Source organism: Arachis hypogaea, chromosome 20, assembly GCF_003086295.3.
Source record: "Arachis hypogaea cultivar Tifrunner chromosome 20, arahy.Tifrunner.gnm2.J5K5, whole genome shotgun sequence".
NCBI lineage: Eukaryota > Viridiplantae > Streptophyta > Magnoliopsida > Fabales > Fabaceae > Arachis > Arachis hypogaea.
Window position 1 is genome coordinate 39,667,698 of NC_092055.1, and position 10,278 is coordinate 39,677,975.

General features: G+C 39.8%; 1 non-coding gene across 1 annotated transcript; it reads right to left on the minus strand.

Annotated features, from left to right (window-relative positions):
• Positions 1–5,887: 5,887 nt before the first annotated feature.
• On the minus strand, positions 5,888–5,994 carry LOC112788690 (small nucleolar RNA R71). The gene has a single exon (XR_003196045.1). It is a non-coding gene; the product is annotated as a small nucleolar RNA R71 (small nucleolar RNA).
• Positions 5,995–10,278: the final 4,284 nt, after the last annotated feature.

A 10,278-nucleotide genomic window follows, 5' to 3' on the forward strand; every position in this document is an offset into this window, starting at 1 on the left:
TTTTGCATTTCATTTTAGGTCTTTTAGGATTTTTGTTTCATTTTCTTATTTTTGCATATATATACATAATAAGCTTAGTCAAAATGATAAAATTTTTTGAGAAATTATCTATAGGGCACCAATTGATTTGAGTGAAAACTTTTCATAGATCTTGCTTGAATTATATATATTGTTGATCATGTCTTTGAGATAAGAACACACAACCTAGTGAAATTTGAGCCTAATGGTGTGGTTACATCTTATAACCACTTATTTTCCCTTCTTGTGTGCAATTGTTCTCTTTCTATGATTGTAATATTTGATTTGTTTGATTCTCTATGTCTATTATTTTATGTATTCATGCATTTATATGATTGAGGCTATTGTTTCGTTAACTGACTTACCCAAATAGCCTTACCTCTTATCATCCTTTGTTAGCCAACTTTGAGCGTACGATTAACCCACTTGTTCTTAATTTAGCACATTACAAGCCTTAAAGCAGAAAATAATAAATGTCCTTTATTTGGATCTTTGATTAGCTTAGGCTAGTGTGTGTATCATTCAAGTGTGGGAACCTTGGGACATTGGTTGAATAAAAGGTAGTTTTGTATTTTTGTTATAAATATTGGGAATTGGGTACATGCTCATGTGTAATGAATGTAAGACCTTATGCATTGATGTTCTTGTATATAGTTTGAAAGAAAAAAAAAAGAAAAAAAAAGAAGAGTATGGAAAAACAAATGAAAAAAAAAGAAAAAAATAGAAAGAAAAGAAAAAGAAAAAGAAAGAAATAAAAAGGGGACAAAATGACCCAAAGCAAAGTGAAGTCCAATAAAAATCAATGCATAAGTGTTGTGAAATGAAAAGGAAATGCATGAGTATGTGAAAAAGTGAAAAGTGGGTAGTGATGCCAGGGCATTTTGGCCAGTTTCACTGACCTTTTCTTTATGGTTTTAGGGTAGTTTCATGTACTTTCTAAGGAAATAAGCAAGTTTTGGGTAAATAATCATTTACATCTTGATTCAAGCAAACATTGTGAATTTTATATGATTTCATGAGAATTTTGCATGAATTGAATGATAAATTGAATGATGCATGATCTCATGGGTTAGAACCTAGCTTTGATGCACTTTATTTGCTTGATTTCAGGACAAAGGAAGCAAGGAAGATGCCACGTTAATAGCCCCGTTAGTCCAACTAACGTGACCATAAACGTGGAAAAGAGGCTAGCTTACAACGTTAACAAGAAAAGTGAACACCAATAACGCTTTCGTGAGCCATCATAGCCTACGTTAGTGTCCACGTTAACTACGTTAACGTGGAGGCTAACGTGGAAGAGAAGTAGAGCTCCAACGTTAGTGGTAAAAGTGAATGCCACTAACGTTGGGGAGAGGGGCACACTTAGCCACGTTAAGAGTCACATTAATTACATTAACATGAACTCTAACGTGGGAGAAGCAATGAAGAAGCAACGTTAGTGACACTCACCTTTGTCACTTGATGAGATATTTTGGAGGAAAAATAAATCTCTCCCAAAACACACAAATCTAACCGGCAAGTGTACCGGGTCGTATCAAGTAATAAAAACTCACGGGAGTGAGGTCGATCCCACAGGGATTGAAGGATTGAGCAATTTTAGCTTAGTGGTTGATTTAGTCAAGCGAATCAAGATTTGGTTGATGGTTTTGTGACTTGCAGAATTAAATTGCATTGAAGTAAAGAGAACAAGAAATAAATTGCTGAAACGTAAAGGACAAGAAATTAACTGGCAGAAACTTAGAGTGCAAGAAATGTAAATTGCGGAATCTTAAAGTGCAAGAAATGTAAATGACTCGGAATGTAAAGGGGATTGGGAAGTGGATTTGCAGAAATTAAACAAAGAAAAGTAACTTGCATCAAACAAAAGAGTAAAAGGGAATTGGGATTGGATCGGATCTTATAGCAGAAAAGTAAATGAACATGGAAAGCAAGAAACAGAATGTAAATTGGAGATTTGGATCTCAGGACCCAGAGACTAGAAAACCAAGTCTAGATCTCAATGCCTTCCTAAATCCAACAAGAACAGTTGCAAGGAAATTGTAAATTGCAAAGAAATTAGATGAGAAGCAAGTGATGGAAACAGAAATTCAAATTCAGTAAATAAACAGAGAGATCCAAGGTTGAGATTGAAACAGAATTTCTTCAATTCTCCAACCCAAAATCCAAGACAATTGTAATTGAAATTGAAAGCAATAAAACTGAGAGAAAGAGAAGTGAATTCTCCTTCCCAAGATAAAGAAATTAAAATTCACTCAATAACAAAAACTCTCTGAAAACTCTTATGAAAATTCCAAAAGAAAAGCTCTCCAAAGAACTTGAATTCTATCCTATTTATACACTTTCTTCCAATGATCTTCAAGCCTTGAGTTGGGCCTTTGCTCTTGGTGGAATTGGGTTGAAAGAGGCCTTGGTTGATTGCTCTTGAAGTTTGAAGAAGAACCAAAGTGAACCAATTGAACCGGGTTTGAGTTTTGCAAAAGTTGGACCAAAAGTTGGAGCTAAAGTTAGGGGTCTAACTTTGGCTCCAACTTTTCATAGCAGCCCACAAAACTTGCTGGTATGAACGTTGGTGCCAACGTTAGGGGTCTAACTTTGACCCTAACGTTGGCCTTGCCTAGTGCTTGTGGCGCCAACGTTAGCCTCCAAGTTAGGGGGCTAACGTTGGCGCAAACTTTTGCTCCTTCCCCATTGAATTTTCATGTGCCAACGTTAGCCTCCAAGTTAGGGGGCTAACGTTGGCGCAAACGTTGGATGGCCAGGGAGGAATTCATGTGCCAACGTTAGCCTCAAAGTTAGGGGGCTAACGTTGGCGCAAACTTTTGGTGCCCAGGGGAGAAATTCATGTGCCAACGTTAGCCTCAAAGTTAGGGGGCTAACGTTGGCGCAAACTTTTGGAGCCCAGGGGAGAATTTTCAAGTTCCAACGTTAGCCTTCAAGTTAGGGGGCTAACGTTGGAGCTAACTTTTCAACCAAAAGTTTGTGCAAAAGTTTGATGCTAACTTTAGGTCCAGCTTTTGCTTCCTGGTTCAATTTCACTTATTCCATTGTCCTCTCTTCACTCCTAGCCATTCTTTCTTGCTTCAACCCTTCTCCAAGCTTTCTTCACCTATCATTAATCAACCAAACTCATCAAAGCTATGCTCAAAATCATGAGATATTCATTCTTTCATAATATGCAACAAATATAGCATAAAACTTCATGAAATGGCATGAATTCATATATGGTTGGTTCAATCAAGGGAAACATGAAAATCTACTCAATTAGCTTGCTTATAGCTCAAGAAAGTGCATAATTCTAATGAAAACAAAAGAAAGAGACTAGCTAAAATAGGCTAGGATGACTTGTCATCATCACTAACGTTGGACTAAGCCTCTATTAGCCATGTTAGTTGCCACGTTAATTGCATTAACGTGGAAGCTAACGTGGAGGAAAGGAATGATGAGCCAACGTTAGTGACACTCACCTTTGTCACTAACGTTGGAGATGGCTATCACTACCACGTTAGAAGTCACGTTAACCTAAGTAACGTGAACTCTAACGTGGGAAGAAGGGTGTTTGGAGCGTTAGTGACAAAGGTAAGTGTCACTAACACTCTCGAAGTTGAGGCATACCCATGTTAAGAGTCACGTTAGCTACACTAACGTGGACTCTAATGTAAGGAAGAAGGGGCCAAGGGCAACGTTATTGGCAAAGGTAAACGCCAATAACGCTCGCGATGGATCAAGAGGCAACGTTAGTGCCACTAACGTTGAAGTTAACGTAACTCATCTTGGGCTAGGAACGTTAGTGCAAAAGGTGATTGTCACTAACGTTCTCGAACCCACATTTTCACTTAACGTTAACGCCACTAACGTCCTAGCCAAAGTCCATGCCTACTTCACACTTTCTCTGCAAGTAAAGCTGAGCCCACTGAAGATTCCAAACTGCTTCAACTCAATATCCAAAGGCCCATATCCAAGACTTGAAGAACCAACTGGAAGATCAGAAAAGTAGTATATATAGGGGTAGTTTTGAACTAGAGAGGAGCTTTTGGGGATTGAGAGGACTACTCTCTGTATAATTTTACTTTCTCTACAACTTCTAGTTTTACTTCAGAATGTACTCTCCATCTTTGCTTTCCATTCCCAGAGCCATGAACAACTAAACCCCTTTCATTGGGTTAGGGAGCTCTGTTGTAATTTGATGGATCAATAATAGTTTTCATTATTCTTCTTCTTTCTTTTCTCTTGATTTTACTTGAAAGCTTTCAATCTTCATCCAATTGGATAGTTGTCTTGGAAAAGAAACTATTCATACTTGGATCTCTTCTGAACCTTGGAAGAGGAATGAAGAGATCATGCTAGAAATGCTTTCTCATGTTGGACCAAATTGGGGTTTGGGCGGATATGGTGACATATAATTCTCCCAATACTTTGATTTAGAAATACATGTGGTATAATCAGTGACCACACCTCATCTCTTCTCATGAGCAATTAGACCAAGGAATTGGCTATTGATCAAGATTTGAGAGATTGAGTTACCAAGGAATTGGAATTCAATCACTTAAGATTGCCAAGGAGATCAATGAATGCATTGATTAAGGAAGAGATGAAAATGAACTTGATCCAGAGAATGCAACATCTCCTAAGCCCGATGAATTCTCCATTTTTGATCTTACCCATTCTCTTTAGTTTCTACCATTTACTTTCATGCTGAACTCCCTTTCCCCATTTAAGATTCTGCAATTTACTTTTCGTCATTTATTTTTAACTCTTTATTTCTAGCATTTACATTTTCTGCCATTTACTTTTCCGCCATTTAATTTCCTGCAACTCTCAAACCAAATTCTGCTTAGCTCAACTAGAACATTCCTCCAATTAAAGTTTCTTAACCAATCAATCCCTGTGGGATTCGACCTCACTCTATTGTGAGTTTTTACTTGACGACAATTCGGTATACTTGCCGAGGGACATTTGTTACGAGACAAGTTTTCGTGCATCAAGTTTATGGAGCCGTTGCCGGGGATTGATTTTGTATCAACAATGATTAAATTAGTGGATAACTAGATTGAGCACTTTTCTTTTGTTTGATTTAATTCCATCTGAGTAATTTACTTTCAGTTTTAGTTATTTCCTTCCCTTTACCTCTCACCCATTTGTGGTGCTATCTGCATATTATTTTTTTTACTATTTAGTCAACTGACCCACTAACTATTTGATATATTGCATCACTCACAATAACAACATTTTTGTAGAAAATACTGTCTGCATCTATCCTTTTTGCTTGTGCCTTATTGGTTGTATGACAGGTAGAAGAAGCAGGGCTTCAACCTCATTTGATTCTGAACCTGAGAGGACCTTCCTTAGATTAAGGAGAGAAGCAAGAGGGAAGAGAGTAGTTGGTGCTGAGGAAGAGGAAGAGTACTTTAAACTAGACATGGATGAGAATATGGAGAACCATCATGAAGAAGAGGCTCACAACCATGGCAGAGAAGGTCCAGCGCATCAGGCTGGACAAGAGAGAAGAGTTATGGGTTCTTACATCAACCCAAATCCAGGAAACTGTGGAAGTAGCATCCAAAAGCCAACCATACATGGCAACAACTTTGAACTAAAGCCACAGCTCATCACCCTTATTCAGAACAATTGTTCATTCGGAAGAAGTGTCCAAGAAGACCCCAATCAACATCTAACCACCTTCCTGAGGATATGTGATACTGTAAAGTCTAATGGTATTCATCCTGACACCTATAGACTACTTCTGTTTCCCTTCTCATTCAAGGACAAAGCATCTAAATAGCTGGAATCCTTTCCAAAGGGGAGTTTAGCAACCTGGAAAGATGTGGTGAACAAATTCTTGGCAAGATTCTATCCTCCTCAATGGATCAACAGGTTGAGAGCTGAGGTACAAACCTTCAGACAGCAAGATGGTGAAACTCTATATAAAGCATGGGAGAGGTTTAAGGACTTGACAAGAAGGTGCCCACCAAATATGTTCAATGAATGGGTGCAGTTGCACATTTTCTATGAAGGTCTTTCTTATGAATCAAAGAAGGCAGTAGACCACTCATCTGGGGGATCTCTGAACAAGAAGAAGACCATTGAAGAAGCCATAGATGTCATTTAGACTGTAGCTGAGAATGACTACTTCTTTGCTTCTGAAAGAGGCAACACTAGAGGAGTAATGGAGCTGAACAATGTGAATGCACTGCTAGCTCAAAATAAGATGATTACCAAGCAATTGGCTGACCTCACCAAGAAGATGGAATGGAATCAAGTAGCAGCAATCACCACTTCAGCAGCAACTCAAGAAGAAGTGAATGAAGAAGCAAAGGGTAGTCAGGAGCAAGCCAACTACATTGAAAATTCACATAGGTAGAACCATGACCCATACTCTAAAACGTATAATCCTGGCTGGAGGAACCACCCAAACTTTGGGTGGGGAAATCAACAAGACCAAGGCCAAGATCAGAGACGCCACAACCCCAACAACAATGCAGCTCACCAACATCCCACACAGAGATCATATCAGCACTCACCTAACAACACATCTCAACATCCATACCAAAGCCAAAATGGCCCTTCTCATCCCTCCAATATCAACTCTCGATCATCGGAAGAAAGACTATCAAGGATTGAGACTATACTTGAAGGCATATGTAAGGAAATCCAAGATAGTAAGGTGTTCCGAGAGGAAGTGCGATCCAACATGCAAAATCAAGACGCTGCCATCAAGAAACTTGAGACACAAATTGGCTACCTATTTCAGCAAGCTCCCAGCCATGACCTTCATAGTAACATTGATCCAAATTGGAGGGAGGAGTGTCATGCTATCACCCTCAGAAGCGGAAAGGAATTGAAGGAGACTTCCAAGCAACCACAAGAGGAAGATGCAATTGGAAGAAAGGAGGAACAAAATGAAGTTCATGTCCCCACCTCCAATGCACATCCAAAGGGAGAAGAGATGAGGCCATATATTCCGAAGGCCCCATATCCTCAACAATTGAGGAAAAAAGGGGATGACAGCCAGTTCTCCAGATTTTTAGAAATTTTTAAGAAACTACAGATTAACATACCCTTTGCTGAAGTAATAGAGCAAATGCCGCTCTATGACAAGTTCTTGAAGGAGTTGATGACCAAGAAGAGAAGCTGGAAGAACAACGATACTGTGATACTAACTGAAGAATGTAGTGCTATCATTCAGCATAAACTATCCCAGAAATTGAAGGATCCTGGGAGCTTGCAGATTCTCTGTATTATAGGAGAAATAACAGTGGAAAAGGCTCTATGTGATTTAGGAGCCAGCATAAATCTGATGTCTGTAGCTATGATGAGAAAAATGAAGATTGAGGAGGCCAAACCAACAAAAATGGCCTTGCAACTGGCAGACAGATCATTCAAGTTTCCTCACGGCATAGTGGAAGACTTGCTAGTGAAGGTAGGAGACTTTATCTTTCCAACAGACTTTGTAGTGTTAGACATGAAGGAAGGAGTTAAGGCTTCTATCATCTTGGGTAGACCATTCTTAGCTACTGCCGGAGCTGTCATCGATGTCCAAAAGGGCGAATTTACCCTTAGACTACACAATGAAACAATGATGATCAATGTGTTCAAGGCCATGAACTACCCACAGGAACCATTGGGAGAATGTATGAGGTTGGACTCACTGGAAGATGTAGTACAAGAGACTTTTGAAGAAGAAGAACTTGAGGAGTTAACAGAAGAGGAGGAATCAGCATCAAGCGAAGAAGCTGCAACAGCTGAGGTTCAGGTTCAGGGCACAATAGAGGAGAAGAATGAAAAGAAAGAAGCACCCAAACTTGAACTGAAGGCACTACTACCCACTCTCAAGTATGCATATCTAGGGGAAAATAAAAGTTATCCAGTGATCATAAACTCATCTCTCAGCCAAGAATAAGAGGAGGAGCTACTCCAAGTGTTAAAAAGGCACAAGGAGGCCATTGGATGGACCCTTGCTGACTTGAAGGGAATCAGTTCTGCCATATGCATGCATAAGATACTGTTGGAAGATGATGCCAAACCATCCATTCAACCCCAAAGGAGGCTGAATCCAGTCATGAAGGAAGTGGTACAGAAAGAAGTCATGAAGTTGTGGCAAGGAGGGGTGATCTATCCGATCTCAGACAGCCCTTGGGTCAGCCCGGTGCAAGTTGTCCCAAAAAAGGGAGGAATCACTGTAGTCCCCAATGAGAAGAACGAACTAATCCCTACAAGGACCTTCACAGGATGGCAGATGTGCATAGACTACAGAAAACTCAATGAAGCTACACGAAAAGATCATTTCCCCCTTCCTTTCATTGATCAAATGCTGGAAAGACTTGCAGGACATGCATATTACTATTTTCTCGATGGTTATTTAGGATATAACCAAATAGTGGTTGATCCAAGAGACCAAGAGAAAACCCCCTTCACTTGCCCATATGGAGTGTTTGCCTATAGGCGCATGCCATTTGGGCTATGCAATGCGCCTGTAACTTTCCAACGCTGCATGCTCTCCATTTTCTCAGATATGATAGAAAAATTCATCGAAGTCTTTATGGATGACTTCTCAGTATTCGGAGATTCCTTTCCTAATTGCCTAAATCACCTAGCCCTGGTATTGAAAAGATGTCAAGAGACTAATTTGGTTTTGAACTGGGAGAAATGTCACTTTATGGTGACAGGAGGAATAGTTCTTGGCCATAAGGTTTCTAACCAAGGCATTCAGGTGGACAGAGCTAAAGTGGAACTCATTGAAAAATTACCCCCACCAAGTGATGTTAAGGCAATTAGGAGTTTTCTAGGACATGCTGGCTTTTACAGAAGGTTTATTAAAGATTTTTCAAAGATAGCCAAGCCTTTAAGCAATCTCCTTGTATCTGATACACCATTTATCTTTGATGAAAAGTGCATGCTAGCATTCGAAAACTTGAAAAAGAGGCTATCCTCTGCCCCTATCATTTCCCCACCTAATTGAAATTTACCATTTGAACTGATGTGCGATGCATCTGATTTCGCAATTGGGGCAGTGTTAGGACAGATGAAAGATAACTTGGTCCATGTGATATACTATGCCAGCAAAGTCCTCAATGATACTCAAAGAAACTATACCACTACTGAAAAGGAGTTGCTGTCAATAGTTTTTGCATTTGACAAGTTTAGATCATACCTCATTGGTGCCAAAGTGATTGTCTTCACAAACCACACAGCACTAAAATATTTATTTGCCAAGCAAGAATCAAAACCAAGACTAATAAGATGGATCTTATTGTTGCAGGAATTCAATATTGAAATCAGAGACAAGAAAGGAATGGAGAACAAGGTAGCAGATCACCTATCCAAAATCCTTCATGATAAAGGAGGAACACATGATACAAATGTAAATGAGTTCTTCCCAGATGAAAAGTTGATGACGATTCAAAGAGCACCCTGGTTTGCAGATATTGCCAATTTTAAGGCAACAGGGGCTTTACCTCCAGAAATCAACAAACATAAAAAAAGAAAGCTCATCAACGATGCAAAGTATTTTGTTTGGGATGAACCATATCTCTTCAAGAAGTGTTCAGATGGAATCCTGAGAAGATGTGTTTCGGAAGAAGAGGGACGAGAGGTCTTGTGGAACTGCCACGGCTCGTGCTATGAAGGCCATTTTGGAGGGGATAGAACTGCGGCCAAGGTGTTACAAAGCGGATTTCTTTGGCCCACCCTATTCAAGGATGCCAAAGAACTAGTAAAGAACTGCAATGAATGTCAAAGAGCTGGAAACCTACCCAAAAGAAATGAGATGCTATAGAATTTCATCTTAGAACTGGAACTGTTTGATGTGTGGGGAATCGATTTCATGGGACCATTCCCAACCTCATATTCAAACAAGTACATCTTGGTAGCAGTGGATTACATTTCCAAGTGGGTAGAGGCTATTGCAACCCCAACGAATGACAACAAAGTGGTCATGAACTTCCTCAGAAAGAACATCTTTAGCCGGTTCGGAGTCCCACGAGCACTCATCAGTGATGAGGGAGCCATTTTTGTAACAGACCACTAGAAGCTCTCCTCCTACGATACGGAGTGAAACACAAGGTTGCCACGCCTTACCACCCCCAAACCAGTGGGCAAACCGAGATATCTAACAGAGAGCTAAAAAGGATACTGGAAAAGACTGTAGGAGCATCAAGAAAGGATTGGTCGACAAAGCTGGATGATGCTCTTTGGGCATACAGAACGGCATTCAAAACACCAATCGGGATGTCCCCATATCAACTGGTGTATGGAAAGGCCTGT